This window comes from Phalacrocorax aristotelis, chromosome 1 (assembly GCF_949628215.1).
Source record: "Phalacrocorax aristotelis chromosome 1, bGulAri2.1, whole genome shotgun sequence".
Lineage (NCBI taxonomy): Eukaryota > Metazoa > Chordata > Aves > Suliformes > Phalacrocoracidae > Phalacrocorax > Phalacrocorax aristotelis.
In genome coordinates, this window is record NC_134276.1 from 13,203,024 (window position 1) to 13,219,259 (window position 16,236).

Here is a 16,236-nt window from a genome sequence, read left to right on the forward strand (position 1 = left end):
GTTTTTTCCTCTCCCTAACTCTGTATTTAAAGTTTCCCATCCCCTCTACTATATGCTTGTTCCTTCCCACCAGAAATAGCCTTTGAGTTCACACGAGCCTGGCTACATGATACTGAGGTTGGGATGTGGGCTCTGGTAAGCCAAAGGGAAAACCCAGATGAAAGTGTTACAAAAACCTCCTGTTTTCAAATTCTGCCTTGAAATTATCAAAACCACAGGACGGTAGGTAGAGGCCAGTACAGGATCTCAGCTGCTCAGGTACTCCACTTCCTTTGAGATTACAGAGATCAGAAATATCCTAACCTCTACCACCTTTCCCCACACTCCGAAACAGTACTCAGTGCAGAATACCAGCGTTTTCAGCAAGGTGAAATAGGCCTGAAAAAAACTTACTAAGCAAGCAATCAAAGGCTGAATTGCCCCTGAACGCTGTGAATGATGAAATCATTTGGTCATGTGAAGGGCCTCAAAGACCTGTGCCCTTAGAGGTCGGGGATAGATATTTATCTTAGATTTCTTAGGCTAATGTAGTTTCTAAGTTCCTTTCCCATGACTTTTCTATTTCTGATGTTATCTAAGCATATGTGGCATACTTTCCCATTCAGATCTAGGGGTACATAGTTCATTAACTGGTGTCTTATATTTTAGCTACACAACTTGCTTAAGAACTGTCATGGCTACTTTTTAAGCACACGGGGATATTGTGGGAGGGAAAGGAAGTTCTTGGTAGTGAGTGTTGGGAAAGTTGCTTTTATTAGATACGGATTAAATCACTCCCTCCTCCCTCTGACGGTGCCAGACAAGTAGGAAACACAAGCAGTTATCTAAGCAATTTAGCTGGGGAGCTAAAGGAGGTAAAAGGAGTTGAGAGAGGCTCCTAAAAATTCAGTACATATAGGAGACAACTACTGTGCTTGTACAGATGATTTCATGCAAAATAAGCTTGCTTCATGTACTTACTCAGTCAAACTCAGGGTGTCCACTTACTCCACTTCAACATGATTAAATGATTAGTGTGGGTGGTATTTCCTGCAGCTGGGGAGATTTACTCTCTAAATTGTCTATAGTTTCTGCCCCCCTTTAGACCCCTAGAGTATTTTGCTTAGTCAAAATTCACAGCACTGTTTCAGTCAAGGCTATATTTAACAAACAACAAAATTTTGCATAGCACCCTCCCCTAAATCTGCAGTTGGTCCTGTACCTGAATATTGTGTTAACGTTCATGCAGGTGGAGTTTGTTGGTGGGACTGGCATCTGCTTTTGCTCCTGCTTCTTGCAGCTGAGTAGGCAATGAAGGAAACTTCCTGAAGTAGGCTCATGAATTCTGCCTGTGACCACTCATCTCCCCTGTCCCTGATACCGTATAACCCCAGAGCTAGTGATTTCCAAGCCTGTTACTCTTTGCTTCCCATCTCCCACCAACTACTCTCACACTTTGTGGCACTTCAGGGCTTATGGCTCCGAGTCTGGGAGCAAATGTAACAGACACACCTGGTACCGAGGTAACAGCAACAAAGATGGTCAGGAGTCTGTTCAGAAAGACTGAGATGACTATTTTCTATCTGTGCTTCATAACAGAAAAGCTCACATTACAAATACTTCCACCTCAAAGAAAAGCTGTGAATTAGTTATGTAGGAAGAATAACAATTTTCTTTTTTTTTTTTCTGTGGAGGCAAAAGGAATGAAACATATTGCATTGTTCCTTATGAACTCTCACATAATTTTTTCCTTAACATGCTATTAATTCCAGAGGTGTGAATCCTAGAAATCCATTTTGAAACAACTGAACAGTGTTTCAATAACTATGTTCACTCTTTTTAACTTCTGAAAAACCAGGGGTTAAGGTCATTAGGCATTACAGGCACACATTAGGGACTTGATTTCCCAAGTGAAATCCTTGTGTATCTGGCCCAGTCCTATGTAGGTACTCTACTGTCATTAACTTCAGTAAAAATTATGTGCTTTAATGCTTCTTCGATTCTGGGCTTTGCTCCTTACTGTTCTTTCTACATATTTTGGTGTGAAAAGAAGCCTCTCTTCCAGTGTGACAGCAAACAAAATTGCAGATATTGTGGCACAGTAATCCGCCCCAGACTAAGCAAGTGGTAATCTGGGGAGTCTTTGCAGATGAGGAGACTAGGGGGGCAGAGGGACATTGGTGACTGATGGTGGTGGTGGAGGAAGCAGGGATGACAGATATTTCATAGCGATACAGCATAGTAAGGTGGTTGTGGGGTGCAGGTTTTCACAGAATCACAGAATCACAGAATAGTAGGGGTTGGGAGGGACCTCTGGAGATCATCTTGTCCAACCCCGCTTCTTGAACAGGCACACCCAGAGCAGGGGGCACAGGAACGTGTCCAGGTGGGGTTTGAATGTCTCCAGGGAAGGAGACCCCCCAGCCTGTGCAGCCTGTGCCGCTGCTCTGTCACCCTCACAGGAAAGAATTTTTTTCTCATATTCAAGTCGAATTTCCTATGTTCCAACTTGTGCCCATTGCCCCTTGTCCTGTCATTGGGCACTGTTGAAGAGCCTAGTCCCATCATCCTGACACCCACCCTTTAGATACTTATAGGTATTGATGAAATCCCCCCTCAATCTTCTCTTCTCCAGGCTGAACAAACCCAAGCCTCTCAGCCTTTCCTCAGAAGGGAGATGCTCCAGTCCCCTGATCATCTTGGTAGCTCTCCGCTGGACTTGATCAAGTTCCACATCCTTCTTAAACTGGGCACAGTACTGCAGATGTGGTCTCACTAGGGTGGAGTACACGGGGACGATAACCTCCCTTGACCTGCTGGCCACACTCCTTTTAATGCACCCCAGGACACTGTTGGCCTTCTTGGCCACAAGGGCACAGTGATGGCTCATGGTCAGCTTGTTGTCCACCAGCACTCCCAGATCCTTCTCAGCAGAGCTGCTTTCCAGTAGTTCAGCCCCCAGCCTGTACTGGTGCCTGGGGTTGTTCCTCCCCAGATGCAGGACGTTGCACTTGCTCTTGTTGAATGTTATGAGGTTCCCCTCGGCCCAGCTCTCCAGCCTGTCCAGGTCTCGCTGGATGGCAGCACAGCCTTCTGGTGTATCAGCCACTCCTCCCAGCTTGGTGTCATCAGCGAACTTGCTGAGGTTAATCTCTGTCCTATCATCCAGGTCATTGATGAATATATTAAACAGGACTGGACCCAGCACAGACCCCTGGGGAACACCACGAGTGACAGGCCTCCAGTCAGACTCTGCTCTGTTGATCATGACCCTCTGAGTTCTGTTGTTGAGCCAGTTCTCTGTCCACCTCACTGTCCACTCATCCAACCTACACTTCCTTAGCTTGCCTATGAGGATGCTGTGGGAGACTGTGCTGAACGCCTTACTGAAGTCAAGACAGACAACATTCACTGCTCTCCCTTCATTGACCCAGACAGTCACACCGTCACAGAAGGCTATCAGGTTGGTAAAGCATGATCTCCCCTTGGTGAATCCATGTTGTCTTCTTCTGATAACCTTCTTGTCCTCTACATGCTTGGAGATGACCTCCAGGATGAACTGCTCCATCACCTTTCTGGGGATGGCAGTAAGGCTGACTGGCCTGTAGTTCTCCAGGTCCTCCTTCTTGCCCTTTTTGAAGACTGGAGTGACATTTGCTGTCCTCCAGTCCTCGGGCACCTCTCCTGTCCTCCATGACCTTTCAAAGATGATGGAGCTCAGCAAGAACATCCACCAGCTCCCTCAGTACTTGCAGGTGCATCCCATTGGGGCCCATGGATTTATGAGGATCCAGTTTGCAGAGGTGATCTCTGACCCAGTCTTCTCAACTGATGGTAAGTCTTCCTTTGTCCCAATTTGTCCTCTCTCCTCTGGGGGCTGAGATGCCTGAGGACTAGCCTCAGCAGTAAAGACCGAGGCAAAGAAGGCATTCAGCAACTCCGCCTTCTCTGCATCCTGCGTTACCAGGGCCCGTTCCTTGTTCAGCACGGGGCCCACTGTACTCCCAGTGTTCCTTTTACTGCTGATGTATTTAAAGAAGCCCTTCTTGTTATCTTTGACATGCCTTGGCAGATTTAATTCCAAGTGGGCCTTGGCCTTCCTTGTCTCATCTCTGTATACCCTGACAGCATTCCGATATTCCTCCCAAGTGGCCAGCCCCTTCTTCCACTTACTGTGGACCTCCTTCTTCGATTTGAGTTTCTCTAGAAGCTTTTTGGTCATCCATGTGGGTCTCCTGGCTCCTCTGCCTGACTTATTCCTCCTGGGGATGCACCGATCTTGAGCTTGGAGGAAGCGGTCCTTGAATACTGTCCAGCTCTCTTGGACACCCCTGCCTTCCAGAGCCCTAGCCCTTGGGATTCCTCCTTGCAGGTCTTTGAAGAGGCCAAAGTTGGCCCTCTTGAAGTCCAAGGTTTTAATCCAACTTGTTGCCCTGCTTCTACCTCCCAGTATTCTAAACTCGACCATCTCATGGTCACTGCAGCCAAGGCTGCCCCGAACTCTCACATCCTCAACCAGCCCTTCCTTGTTTGTTAGGATAAGGTCCAGCAGCACATCTCGCCTCGTTGGCTCCTCCACCACCTGCTTCAAAAAGTTGTCCTCAATGCTTGGCAGGAACCTTCTGGATTGTGCATGGCTCAACGTGTTCCTTTTCCAGCAAATATCAGGGTGGTTGAAGCCCCCCATGAGGACCAGGGCCTGCGATCGCGAGGCTACTTCCAGCTGCCTGTAGAAGGCGTCATCAGCTTCCTCTTTTTGATCATCTGGCCTGTAGCAAATGCCCACAACAGTGTCGCCCATATTTGTCTTTCCCTTAATTTTTATCCACAAACTTTCAAACTGTTCTCCTTCCACCCCAAGGCAGAGCTCGATGCATTCCAGTTGCTCCCTCACATAAAGAGCAACTTCCCCACCTCACCTTGCTGGTCTGTCTTTCCTGAAAAGCCTGTAGCCAGCCATGACCACGTTCCAGTCCTGCGAGCCACCCGATCATGTCTCTGCAATTGCAGTCAGATCATGGCCCCGTGACTGCACACAGACCTCTAGTTCCTCTGGTTTATTCCCCGTGCTCCATGCGTTGGTGTACAGGCATTTCAGAAAGGTGCTTGAGCACACAGCTTTCCTCGGAGGGGTGTACAAGGACCCACGATAGCCATGCAGACCCTTGAGGTTGTTGGCCTCCTGGCTGCCATCGCATGAGGCCACCACGGCACCTTTATCACTGTTCTGGTTGTCCTGTCTTATTCCCCCATTGTGTGTGGTGGCATTAGCATTACTAGTTTGTCCCCGTCCCCCCAAGTTCCTCAGTTTAAAGCCCTCCTCACCAAGTTTGCCAGCCTTCTGCCAAAGATTCCCTTGCCCCTTCCAGAGAGGTGGAGTCCATCCCTCCCTAGCAGCCTATGGTTGCTGAAGAACGTCCCATTGTCGTAAAAGCCAAAAGCCATTCTAACATGCTCTGGCTATTGCATGGCAGAGGTTGCAGGCTCCTGGCCCTAAACCAGGGTGCAAAAGGAAGCTGTGGAGGGGGAAAGGGAGGAAAAGAATGATAACAAAGAAAACAAAGTTGGTTCCCTTGCACTTCTCTTATCTATGATATGGGGTGGGTGATGGGGGTGGGGGGAAGTACTGCTTGACTTGAAAGCAAAGTTGCAAAATAAATAGGCCCCATTGCTGGTAAACCCCTGACCCATTGACTGGGGCCAGAGCTCCTGTGAACTTCAAAGACTGGGACGGTGTCCCCCTCCCCTGGGACAGCGGTTCAGAGGCACCTGGCTGGTCTTCGCATAGGCCGCTTCTGCTGTGTCAACAGACACAGGGTAACTGACCCAGAACAAGCCCTTTTCTTAACTGCTAACATAAAGTACTTTTATCTTTCACAAGGTGTGCATTTTTATTGCTCTCTTCTTAGAATGTGGTTCTAGAGAAAGAATTTGAAGAGAGTTTTTAGCATGGGAAGTTATATTTTATAGTAGAAGTCTTTTAAAATAGGCATTTAAAGCAGGTTTTAAAAAGTGATTTTTGAGGAAAGGAGAAAGAACTGTTACTGTGGGATAATTTAATGACAACCCTTCCTCATTAGTTGACAGGTGCTGATTTATCTTTATCTGGTGCACTTACTGTAGATTATGTAACACTGATTATATTTTGGGACAGAGCTGGATCTCTGGATTTATCCAATAGGGTCTCAGGAAATTGCTGTCTTGCTGGGTTTGCTCTTTTATTCTGGTTTGATGGAAAAGCAGTAGTTACTAAAGAAGTGCAGTGTTTTGGAAGCTATTTAATAAACGGGTTCATCAAAAAAGATTTTTTTTTGTACAAAACTTTTCATAGAAATGGGTTAGTTAAAATCACCTCCTGAACTTAAAAATTGCTGATTATTTTTCAGAATTACCAAGATATTAATTTAATATTTTCAAAATTGAGAAAGCCCCGTCTTATGTGTCAAAATAACTTTGTTTGAAACTATAGGTTATTGACAACATATTACAAAATTTATTAGGAATCACACATTCAAAAATACCCAAATAAAGTGGTTTGTACCTTGCATCAGCGTGGCCAATTTGGTTAACCTTTCTGTTCAGATTTAAGAGGGTTTCTTAAGTATTTTTTTAGGTTTTGCCTGTTCCTCGCAGCTTGAAAAAAGATTTATTTACAAAAAGTTTTGAATCTTCTCTCATTAAGTAGGCCAATTCCCACTGGTACTATTAAAATGAAACAACACTGAAAAAAAACCCGATAAAAAACCAGTCTGATCATTTGTCTATAAATCTACAGACTGGGGAGATGGGTTAGAGAGCGAGAGGGAGAAGGAGAAGGAGAAAGAAAATGACCATATGTGTACTCATAATCTGACGCAATATAAGATAAATTCCTTTAAACTGCATGGTAGCTTTGCTTTGTAGCTGATCAAAGAAACAGAGAAGGGGCCTGAAAACCAGAAATGTAGCTCACAAAAGACTGCTGAATTTGCAGAGTAATCTGGGTTTTTATTAGCCCAGGATCCAAAAAGCCAATTCTGCTTTGCTTCAGCCTCAAGGGACCTGCTTGCTCGAATTAGGGCTATGTGGTGGGAGCTCCCCAGGTAGGGCATCTTGCTTTATTTAATGGATTGATCCTTTCTGGTTCTGGTGCAGTGCTGAAGCAAAGTAATTGGAAAACAGATTCAGAGTCATCAAACATGAAAGATACTTAGTGAGAAAAGCCGGATAGGGCAGTCTGTCTGACTCCGGTCCAAAGCCTGTGGAGCGGATAGAAAGACTCCCACTGACTGCAGTACACTTCCAGTGCACACCTCATACTATGAGCAAAAACTGCAATAATTAGTGTTTCCTTTAGGCCTCTTTTGGAGTTTTTCTGATACTCCCAAGTGACATAACTTCGATAAGTTATTTGGCCTTACTGCACAATAGTTCCTATTTGAAAAGGACCTTCTTTTTTTAGGTACTTAGAATGCAAAATGCCTTTCTCTCGTTAGTGTTTATAGAGACATTTGTGCAAGTGTTTTTATGTTAAACCTTTACTACAGTGTCATGGGCAACTCTGTGTCCGGGCCCAACAAAGCAAAGCGCTTGAGTACTGCACAAATCCTTCTGACTTCTCAAGCCAAAGTGAAATATATTTAAAAGGTTTCCTGAGCTTGAACCACTGAGGGAAAACTGCTGAGGGAGGGAGTGGGGAGAATGCAAGCCCAGAGGTAAAGCTATACTTGTCATTTTACAGCATGAGATTTGCCCAGTAGATGGCATCTGAAACCCACACACCGTAAACTGCTCGCCACCGAATTTTAATGTATCTCAATTTTCCTTGCTGAAGTGATTTTTAGGTAACACATACCCTATGTTTTCATTAATACTGGCCAAATGAGGTTACTTTGACCTTGATTAATAAAATGTATAATCATTTTGGAAATGATTTGGAAATATTTGGAGTCGGAGACCTGCCAACTGCTTTTTTTCTCCCCTCCCACCCCCAGGATCATGCAGTAATCAATACAACAGATTCTAAATTGCAAATTAGGCAAAGTGTATTGCATTGAACGTCTCCCTCTTAGCCTCCCTTCCTGCCTCCCCCCGCATAATTTAATCCGTCCTGGAAATGATTTGCAGTTGTCAGTACAGGGAGGAGGAAACAATAAGCCAAACTTGCCCTTTCTTGTTACTTTTCAAGGAGAATAAGTAATGCAAATGTAGAAAAAATCACTGCTGCCCCCACACGCGGCATCACTCAAAAGCCTACGGTGAGAAGAGCCCCGGCTTGGCGCAGCCCCAGGCCACCCTGGCCACTTTTAGACACCTGCTTTAAAAAAACACTCATGAACCTGGGAGCTGGGACCCGCGGCGCGGGTTGCGGTGCAGGGCCGGGCTGTGCCCGCAGGGCGCGCTGCTGCCCCGCCGCCCGGCGGCCCCGCGGCCCCGCAAACGCCGCAACCCTGCGGCCCCGCGGCCCCACAGACGCCACAAACCCCGCAGCCCCTGCAGCCCCTCAGCCCTACAGCCCTGCAACCTCTCAGCCCCGCAGCCCCGGGCCGGCAGCCGGCCTGACCCCCAGCATCCCGGGGCTGGGGCACTGCCCGTGCCCCAGCTCACCGCAAACAGCAAGGCAGACCTCAGATATAGTGTCCTTAGGACCCTGAAGGAGACCCCAGTAAGGGTCCCTTCTGATACTTCCCATGAAAAAAAAACCTAATCAAACAGCAGGCTGGTTTGTAAACCAGCAGACTTTTTTTCTTTTCTTTTTTTTTTTTTTTTTTTCCCCTTAAACAAAATGTGATTTCTCTATTGTGTGAGGGGGCAGCAATGACTGCTTCCTATCCCTATAAAATTTTCAGTATGCTGTAATTTACTACTGGCATGTATTTAATACAAGATTTCAATTATTCTGTAGGAAACAGGCACATCTTGGAAGCAGGTTAACTGTGTTCCTGTTTTGCATGATGAGTCTGTCATGTTATTCTATAAAAATCAAATATCCTTTTGGCTTAATGTTTAAGTATGTACTTTAAAGATGCACCTAAACCCAAGATTTGCGATTACTGCTCCAGGAGATGTATTCTGCAGTACTTCTGTGGTTGATCTCTGTGTTTCTGTTTGTTGCATGCATTTAATGATAATTAACTGATCTGTGAAGCACTTGAGCACATTTTTAACTCTAAGTATACAAGAGGCCCTGCTGAAGTCAACAGTTTATTCAGGCACTTTAGGTTAATCATGTACTTAAATGCTTGACTATGTCTTCAGTCACTACGTTACAATGCTTGCAGAGGAACCGTGAAAAGTATTATGATTAAATATAAGGTAAGAGAGCCCAGGCTGAGATCAAGTCCTGTACCTCTGGAGCAAGATAACGCAGTGAGGGGGCCTGCGGGGTGCAGGGTCCTGGATTAGGGGATCCAAACACGAGATCAGTGCTGATCTCAGTAGTCTGTCTGGAGATTAATGGCACTGTCCTGCTGAAGGGGCTGTCACAGCGTGTTGTAAATCCTCTGTCATGTCATACGTAGACACTAAAGAGGCTGCAAAATGCATCAGTAGACCCTGGATGTACACTAATGGCCAACTTTCAGCATGGGATCCCCTGCTTACACACATTCCTCCCACAGCTTCTAATACTGTCAGACTTCGTGTAAACCGATCTGAGCATAAGTCAGCTAACACTGATTTAAAAGGATAATCTCTACAAAAGTATTGACTTCTACATATGAAAGAGCTAAAAATAACAGCAGGTAACCAGCTCCTGAGGTTTTCACTGGCTTTGTTTTTCCCAAACCTAACCCCTGCTGTGCACTGAGCTCGCTCTGGGTGAATGACCACCACTTACATGAATATCATCACAAAATATCATCAGTTTGCAAAGCAGTACCCTGAATTATGGTGTTCATATGCTCAAATCTTGAAGAGATGTCAGTATTAGCCAAACTCAGGGGAAGGTAGAAAGGAAAGAAGTTAAAGTATTGATACGGCAACACAATATGCATGGAATAACAATAAGTTTCACGTATGGTCTTAAGAAGCATGGTAATGAATATACCGTGGAGGCAGATGGCTGGGAAAAAGCAAGAAGAATCTGCTTCCCCCTGATTTAGAAGTGGACAGAACATGAAGATCCTTGAGCAGATAGTAGGAGCAGTGAGCCACAGAAGGATCGAGTCCCTCCTCAGTCACCTGAGGGTATTATTTGCACTTCGGCATTTTCAGCAATAACAGTAAATGCTTTCATTACATAAGTAAGACAATGTCCATCTCAAACTCAGCCCAGTCAAATGGCTGCTGTGATGGGCTGTGAAATGAAGGCTGAATCAGAGTTAACCCATTATATTGGATGCTGTTGAATTTAGTCAGAGGCAGGCATCTGGTAAACATCAGTAAACTTGTTTTGTTATTGGAAAGCAATTTATTACATATTGTTTTCTACTGCATTAAAGTTAGCTCAGGGTAAATTAGAAACAGACTTGAAATATTTTGCTTTGTAGATAAACACTCAAAACAGCAAAAATGTTTAAAAGCTTTAATGAAGATATTTTTAGCAAAGCTATTAAGTACCATCTTCTGATTCAAATGGATAGCTCAGAGCTCACAAACCTGACCTTCTTCTGCCTCTACTTCTATTTTTGACCTAATATGTTCTTTAGAGAACGTGATCAGATTCTTTTGTCTTTTACACAGTTGAAAATCCAAGCCAAAGTCCTAAGGGAGTTAATTTCAATGTGTGAAGAGCTTTTTTTTTTCCCCCTTAATTTCTGGGTAGTACAATATGTAAATTGGCTAGAACACTCTGGAGAGTTTCTTTTGGGAGTTCTCCCAAAACCTGTGATGTCTCACACTTTTGATTCCCTCCTGTCTGCAATTGCATGTGCAGCACAGTGCTGCAGCCTCTCTCCCGCTCCCTGACTGGTATTTTTTTAATCTAACTCCAGCACCTACCCTGCAGAGATCCTTTTTCTTTGAGCTCTGCCCAGGTTCCCTTTCTAGTGGATGCAAACAAGGAAAAGACATTTCTAGGGCATGAGTCACCTTACTGTAATGTACACAACTAAAATCAGGCAGAATGCTTTTGATTTAACAGGAAATGCGAAGTGTTCCACGTTCAAGGGATCAAGAATCAGGGAAATTAAGAGTTCAGCAGTCTAGTTTCTTTCTGCAAAGGGCATACACTTGGCTGCTGCTTCCTCATAGCTGTTGTGAAAACATAGTTCATTAATAACTCTGAGGTGTTTGGATAGTGGGGTCACACTGGCTAGGTAAGTACATGGATATCTAGGCAGCAAAAGCATTCAGAATTACTCATGAGCCTATGCATCAAAAATAAGGTTCACTAATCCTGGAACAGAAATTAAACTAATGTGCTCAGTGAATAGACAGTCTGATTTTAACAATGTCATTGCCACTCTGAGTTCTGTCCTTGAGGACAGGTAGAAATCCAAGACAGCCCATCTTCCCAAGGTAATCAGGGAGAGAAAATGCTGCTGTGGGATCCCTGGATTCTCCATTGTGCACACTGTGCTGCCTGAGTGTTGGCAAGCCAGCATTCCCATGCTATATTAGAAAAAAAAATCATTTTGCTCACATCATCGAGGCTTAAGACGAAATACAGGCTTTTGGGGAAGATACATGACTAAGTGTCATGAGATCTGTGATCTTTTCCCACCTCTCCCTCAAATCTCTGCAGCTTATGTTTTCAGATAGGAGTGACTAGAGTTAAGTACCTAAATCCGTAGGTAGAGAACAGAGACAAATGACTGCATTTTTTTAGGACTGCTGAGTCACTGAGGCTGAGTTTGAAAGTTAAGCCTGTAACTCATTAATGTTTGGAACTTGTTATGAAAGCTGAAGGAAGGTACTGTACGAGTACCAAGAAGAACTATTCCATAAGTGTAACTATTACGGTGTCAGAAAAAGAATATTCTGAAAGATCTCCAGCCTATTTATTATTTTTTGGAAGTATAAAAAGGCATCAGTAATCACAAAATGCCTCTAAAATCTCCTTGAAGTGTTATAAAGCCACGAAAAGACAGCTCAGCTAAACCTGAAGTGGTTCAGCCAATAAGATATGCAAAGACTGACTTCAAGCAGATTCAGGTTTATTACAGCCCCAGCTAACTCATCCTCTGAGAATCTCACTTTTCTGGCCCACCTGGTAAAGCTGCTGTACGTGGACCACAAAATGTCCCAGATCACATCTCAGTTGTTCTTAATGTGCATTTTGGCCGGCGCGAGGGACTGTGCTAATTGGTTAAGTGTGTCCTAGCGCCTGGCCACCAGCTGCCAGACACCACATTGCACAGTGCTGCCTTAATGCTCTTTGTTACAATCAGTTAATTTGTCTGGATTATGAACTCTTCTGCCATCAGGAAGAGAAAAGCACTTTAAGGCTATTTCAATCTGTCTGCTCTGCCTTCCCCTGTCAAAAGTCTAATTTGCAATTAGGAATTTCAGCAGCACTTTCATGTGCTCAGAAACCAGCAGAGCAAAGCTTCCAGAGAGATTTATTTCCCATAGAAATAGAGGTATCAGCAATTCCCAAGAAGCCGGTCTTTACCAGAAGTTAGTAAATTGTTAGTATGGTTGTCGTTTATGGAGCTATAAACGTGCACAGAGCCGAGCTGTCTCGTCCAGAGACCAGTGCGGTGGCCGGCGCCTCACATGGCTGGTTCCTTTCTCAGGCTGAGCCCAGCTAAGGCAGGAGGCGGCTGCACCGCTGGGGGATCAGGAAAGAGCTCCCTGCTGGGAAGCCCCAAGCTCGGGGCAGTCCTGTCCTCTATGATGTCCTAATAATATGCTGGTTAGTGTAAAATAGGGATGAAATGGGTCAAATCCTCCTTGCTCCCCATGGGACTTGCTTCTAGAGCTCTCCCTCGGCTGTGCCTTTGCTTTTTAAGTTACGATCCTTGCAGCTGAGCTTTCAAATTTATAAGACTAATTTAGGAAGATGCTGAATTACCTCCTGGAAAAATGTTGATTTTCTACAGTTCCCATCTATTTCTTCTGAAACCAGAAATACCTTTGAAATTATGGCCTCTGTGTATTAGTGCTGTTGTTATTATTATTGGTACAATGCAAATTCCTTCTGAATGAGTGATCCATACTCCTAACATTGTTGTTGCCTAATTAAATCCTGGGGCCATGCCTTCTAAGGGGTTTCAATCCAATGAGCAATTACTCATTGAAATAATCTGTAAATAAAGAAGACATGGATACTGCATGAACACAGATGGTAGGAATTGTATTCTCACAGGTAAAAGTCCATGTAACTGTCCCTCTGTGAATTAGTTGCCTTGAGCCCTTTTATGGTCAATGGAGGGAAATGAACTATTCCAGGGTGCAATTCCTGTCAGCCTACAGCAGACATCTAAAACAGATGGGATAATTCATGCCCTGAAAGTACCTATTTCACTCCAGTGACTATAATGGGAGCCCAGGATGACTAGATCAAATGTAGATGTCTACACTGTAAATATCTAAAAAGAAGTGAAATGAATCTTACAGTGAATATGTTTTGGGGCAAAAAGCCAGGATCTTTCTTCCCAGATTACAGGGCAGCTAGAAAGAAGTCCAGTGTTAAGCCCAAAATCCTATTAACTGCAAAATTAAAGTATTGACCCCTGTTCTCTGGTGTTACGCCATCCTTCCAGTGTCTCTCTGGGTCCAGGGGCTGACAGCAGAGGGGCTGGAGGGGGTGTCAGCAGCCACCAGTGTCCTCAGTTCTCCCCCAGGAGGAGTCTGATGGCCGGAGGTCCCTTCCGCCTCTGTTTTGGGGTCAGTTTGGGTTTATGTTTGTCTATTTTCTTAATACAGGCTGCATTACATGGGCTTTCTTTTCTTTAGTTCTCAGTTATTCAGTCTTGTGGTCTCTGTTATATCTAAACTGGCTTAGGCAGTTGCATGCCTGCAGTGACCACTGACGGACCGTTGGGATTTGTGTTTACCATCTGGGACCTCCAGTACCACCCTGTATTTGCATTCTTGCAAACCATGTTTTATTCTAGGATCACAGGTAGTTTAATCTGCACAGAAAATTTACTTGTTATCACTATAAACTAGAGCTAACCCAAAGCAAACCTGACTGCCGGACATTTCCCACCCCAGTTAAATAAAACAAGCTAATTATCAACTTACACCAGGACAGGCCCAAACAAATCCTGACACTCTTTGCTGACAGGTCAATAAAAAACGTGTGGCCTTTTACTAGGAATGGCAAAAAAAATCATATTTACTGGGCTACACCAAACACCATCCAGAAACAGTTTGGCTGTGTTTGCACAGTGCTGTGCCTCATCTGTTCTGCTCCAGAAGTTGTGTAGCTGTGTTGACACTGCTGTGCTAACACAGCTATACAACTGCTGAGCAGCATTTAGCTTGCGTGTGTCCAGCTCAGCACATGGACAGAGAGAGCTTCCATCTGTCTCCATCCGTCTTTACAGGCAGGTCCACGGTCTCTCTGTCTCTTGTAAAAATGCAAGCAAGCAAGTGGACAAAGATTCTTGGAAGTGTTTCTTATAGCCATGGCTTATTGTTTAGGAAAGATATCTGAGTAATTCTAAATGCCTGGACATTTGAAACAGCTGAAAGTCCAATGTCCTGAGCACTGGCCACCTTGAAAGTGGTTTCAGTCAGGCATTGGGTAACTGAGGAACCACAGATCACCCTTAAAAAAAGAATCTCAACCCAAATATTATTTGTGCTTTCAGTTATTCATTAGCAAAAATTAAGGACCCATTAAAAAGGTTAGGTGCATGCTGTGTTCTTTCGTAATTACAATTCCCAATGTCCTGGCATGCTATTTTTAAAATGCAATTTTAGGATTGCTGTACTGAGAGAGTGGAATCTTTCTAATTGTTTAACTGACTCCCCCCCCCCAATCAGAACAGAATACATACTTATTAAGGTGAAAATTACCTTATGTTTGAATGTTTCACAGTCCACTTAGTCTTTGGATAGAGCTGCCTGAATGATCTCCCCCTCACATTTCTTCCTGTCTGGCAGATTGTTTTAAGAAATGTTTTAATACCAGAGCAGGTGATAAAATATTTCTGGTAATCCTTTAAGGTGAATTATAAGCTTCTGGGAAGAAGGGCTGACTTTCATTTAAAGGGCAAAATACGGCCAAATTCAGCAACCATGGAAAAGTAGCAGCCACCTGACAGTATGCAGACAGAGACACTTAAACTAAAGAGACTGGCAGTTTCCCTCTAATTTGCATTTGTGGGATTCAGTTGACTATATACATATCATATAGATGACTACATTTCAGCTGGTCACCTAGGTTCTTTTTCAGGTCAATGTAAAGAAACGGTGGCTTCTAGGGTTAGAGTTATCATGTTGTGAAAAGGGCTTCTAAAACAAACCAGGCAAGTCATGCTCCACGTGTTCCTTTTTCTCTCTTCACTATCATGGGATGCTCCGATGGCTAGCTTAGATGTAGATGCCTACTTTACTGGCATCTAAAGTTAGATTAGATAAATCCTATATGAATCCTAAAGGCACTGCCTCATAACTAGAGTCTCAAAAAGGGCTGAACACATATGAGACTGAGGCTGTGGTGTACAGTTTCATTTTAAAAGACAAAATCAGATAAAAACCACCACAGGCACATGGTGCAAACCCAGAACTGACACAAGCTCATCCTGTCAATTCAAATACAATGCTTCTTCCTTCTGAAGGGATGACTTTGTGCCAGTGGACTCTCTTCCAGAGCAGAAATGGTCTCATGTCATTCTCCTCTCAGAGTGGACTGAGTATTGACTATCTTTTCCAGTGGTAAGGAGCTGATGCAAATACTGTATCTTTTTTTCTAACATGACAGAAATACGGTCATGTACTCTTGTCTGACCCAGATCAAATTTTACTGTTCAGTAATGCACGTATCGGGTATCAGTGAAGGTGGAACCAAGGGTGTGCTTTTATTCCTGAGCAATGACATACTGCCATCTGGCTCGTCTCCTGGGTGATCTGTGCTGGCAGACCCCATTTTGAAAAGTGAATAAACCTTATCAGACACAGACATACTTCTGTTCATTGATCACAGTTACCTGCTTTACTCTCTCATTTGTGCTGTCTGACCTGTCTTTCACCCCAAGGAGAGCTCCTTTCAGATGACACGTGAGGAATGGGTCTAACATGTGCTGGCATCTTCCAGTGCTGGTGTTGGTTCCATAACAAGCTACATACGCTGAGATGGCTGCTAGTTTGAAAGCTTTATTGTCCTGATAAATGTTTCTAGCTCATGTTAAATGGGCTGTGAGCTTGATCCAGATGGCTTGC